Below are 3498 nucleotides of genomic sequence, written 5' to 3'. Positions count from 1 at the left end.
GAACAACCGTCAACGCAATAGAAACAGAACAAGATCAACATTTTTCCAATCTTTTTTATCTACTTCCCCCAACATTTTTTCTCAAGTATTTTAGTTTTGTTTCGGTTTTTGGCAGTGCTAGGGATTGAACCCAGGGCCTTGTGCATGTGAAGCAAGCACGCTACCAGCTGAGCTAAATCCTCAGCCCCCAGTGCCCTTTCTCAAGTATTTTAAAAGAAACTCCTGGCATTTCATTCCATATAAATATATTAAATATATTAGTCTTATTCTACAAAAGTAATACAATATAAAAAGAACAATAGAACATCAGCGAAGGAATATACTTGTCCCATTCATTCATCAAAGGCAATAGATGGGTACTAAGCTAAGTGCTGGCTATACTAGAAAGATAATCATGTGAGTACAGAAGATAAAGCCAGGCATGGTGGAGCACACCTATAATCTGGGCAGCTTTGGAGGCTGAGGCAGGAGGATCACGAGTTCAAAGCTAGACTCCACAAAATCAAAATGCTGACCAACTCAGTGAGACCCTGTCTTCAAATAAAATACAAAATAGGGCTGGGGATGTGGCTCAGTGGTTAAGTGCCCCTGAGTTCAATCCCTGGTATGCCCCCCCCAAAAAAAAAATCTAAAAATTCATGGATTATTAGGTGAATAAATAGAATGATAATGATAATTTATAAGTCACTTACTGTTTTAAGCCTTTGCAAATGTTAATTCTTTTATTCTTCATGATCATCTTCTGAGGTATATGACTATTATAGATGAGGAAACTGAGACCCAGAGGAGTGAAATAACTTGATGGAAAGAGTTCAGATAGTATGTGGTAGAGCCTGGATTTGAATCTAAGCAGTTTGATTTCAGAGGCTGTGCCTTGAGGGATAAAAACAGGGAATCATTTTAATATTGTGGTAAAAATAATGCTATATGTTCATCAAACCATTTCTTTGCCTTTGTAAGTACACAGACTATTTCCCATCTCCCTAGCCTCCGAGTGGGGCCATGTGACTAACTGGTTAACGGAATGTGGGTGGAGAAGTGGAGACAGGCAGACAGACAGACAGACAGACACACAAACACACACACACAAATGCATATACATATTTATTTATTCTGATGGTCATAGAATGATGGCTGCCCAGTATGGTTAAGTTTCTACCTGGAGGAAAGCCTCCTATTAGGCCCATCTTTATTGAACTTTGTGAGCTCAAAACTGTGTTAAGTTATTGAGATTCTGGAGTTTGTTATGACAGCTAGCGTAAATTATACTACTACAAACATTAATTTAAATGTTCTAAAATGATCAAATATTTAAAAAATATTGAAACATACAGAATACATTAAACAATCATATCTCTATCCCCAGATCTAACAGATAGCAAAAAGGTCATATTTTCTTCATGTTTTTCTTGAAGAAATCCATTGCAGCATATGTTAAGAGAAATAAGCCAGACTCAGAAAGTCAAGAGTTGTATGTTTTCTCATATGTGGAAGCTACAGAGGAAAAAAGAAATAAAGGGAGGGTCTCAGGAAATTAGAAGGGAGACTAGTACAGTAGAGCAAGGGGAGACAGGGAAGAAAAGGGGAGGGCTGGGAAATCAAAGTGACCCATCATGCTATATACCTGGATGAATATCTCACAATGACTCCCACTATTATGTATCACTATAAAATTAATAAAAAATAATTTAAAATTCCATTAGCTGACTAGTAACTGCTAACTAATAAAGCACCACCTCATCCCTTACCCCTTCCTAGAAGTAACTACAATCTTGAAGGTGGTGTATATTATCCTCATCTAGATTTATACTTCAATATATTATAGATAGTGTTTTATGTGCTGTGAAAGTATAGAGTGGTATCAAAAGAGACTGCATGTTTCATTCAGAATTTGTTTTATTTTGGGACTGGGGATTGAACCCAAGGGTGCTTAACCACTGAGCCACATCACCAGCCCTTTTTATTTTGAGACAGGATCTCATTAAATTGCTTAGGGCCTCGCTGAGGCTGGCTTTGAACTTGTTATCCTCCTGTAAGCCCAAAACGCTGGGTTTGCAGCTAGCCAGTACTGGTTTTTAGATGTATTCACATTGGTGCAAGTAGCTCTAATTCATTTGAACACTGTACAAATATACTAGTTTAATCATTCATTCTTTTTTTAAAATTTTTTTTAGTTATGGATGGACACAATATCTTTATTTTTATTTATTTATTTGTATGTGGTGCCGAGGATCAAACCCAGGGCCTCATGCATGCAAGGTAAGTGCTCTACCACTAAGCTACAACCCCAGCCCTCATCTGTTCTCTTACTGAGGCAGTTAAGATTATTCATAACTGTTTGTTTCTACCAAGAGGGCTGCGATGGACTTTCTTGGCATATGACAATATAATATCTGAGGGTTTTTTTTTTTTTTTTTCATTTAAGCTGATACTTGATGAATGAGAAGTCATCCATGTGAAGAGCCAGGAAACAAGCTGTTTAAGCATCTGGATCAGAAGACAGGCCCTAAGGTGAGAGGGAATGGCAATGACCAGACAGACTCAGTGAGATCCTAGTGTAGTGAGTGAGAGAAACAGGGGCAGGAGACGGGGGAGAAAGGAGAAGCAGAAAAGGGCTGCTCTGCTAATAGCTTTAGAGGTCACAGTAAGAAGTTTGATTTTTTTTCTAAATGCAAAGCTATTAAAGTGTTCTTGTTTTTTTTTTTTTTTTATGTTTGTCAGACCATGTCCCAACATTGTAAATTCCTTCCCTCAATTCACAATGAATATAGCATCTAGCATCTGTTATATGAATGCATTTACTGCTTTTGCTCTCTGTTTTGGAGAAATTGCAACATATTCTAAAAAGAAAAAAAAAATACTTTTCAATTCCTTCCCTACCCTTTTGTGTCTGAGCAGCAGCATTTATATATTTCAAAATGAAACCATATGTATCCCAATTTCATTTTTCCATCAAAAAGACTTAAAAGAAATGCCTTTTCTCCCCCAGTCCATGTTGTGTAATCAATTTGTTTTCTTTTGTTAAAATCCAATAGATTTCATCAAAGATCTAAAGCACGTAGATCGATTCGGGAGCTGAGAAAATATACTGCTAGTCCTGAAACTGAGATGTGACAGAATCACAGGACGCCCAAACAAAGGAACTGAAAAATGTGAATGAAAAAAGTAAGTAACTCTCTTACAGTGCCAAACAGTAGTATAGACTTTCAAGTGACAAATTAGAAATTATTTCCAAATGCGGGTCATGCCTTTAGTAACTTAGCTCAACATGCTAACATTTCCTCTCCTTCCCCATTCATTTCGTTTACTAGCCCTCTGTATATCTGCCAAGTGGTTACGTTGGAGTATCTAGGAGACAGAGGTATCATTCCCCTTGGGAGCTTTCATTTACTTTATCTACCTGATCTTCAATATTAAAGCAGAGTAAGGTTCACAAGTCCTATTACTGTATTTTCAACCTATTTTCCTTTAAGCCATCCTTTTTTTTTTTTTTTTTGG

At 37.0% G+C, this 3498-nt stretch overlaps 2 long non-coding RNA genes across 2 annotated transcripts in view; one reads left to right on the top strand and one right to left on the bottom strand.

Moving 5' to 3' along the window:
- LOC107144307 overlaps positions 1 to 3498 on the bottom strand; it is a 10532-nt gene that overhangs the window by 3082 nt on the left and 3952 nt on the right. The window contains exon 3 of the long non-coding RNA XR_001503784.2: positions 693 to 873. This is a non-coding gene — a long non-coding RNA (uncharacterized LOC107144307). The remainder of the gene's footprint in view (positions 1 to 692; positions 874 to 3498) is intronic.
- On the top strand, positions 1835 to 3486 carry LOC107144308. The gene is made up of 3 exons (XR_001503785.2): positions 1835 to 2259; positions 2426 to 2511; positions 3036 to 3486. It is a non-coding gene; the product is annotated as an uncharacterized LOC107144308 (long non-coding RNA).

Source organism: Marmota marmota, unplaced genomic scaffold (genome assembly GCF_001458135.2).
Source record: "Marmota marmota marmota unplaced genomic scaffold, marMar, whole genome shotgun sequence".
Taxonomy (NCBI): Eukaryota; Metazoa; Chordata; class Mammalia; order Rodentia; family Sciuridae; genus Marmota; species Marmota marmota.
The sequence above is the reverse complement of the archived record's forward strand: the minus strand, read 5'-3'. Positions and strand labels throughout refer to the sequence as shown.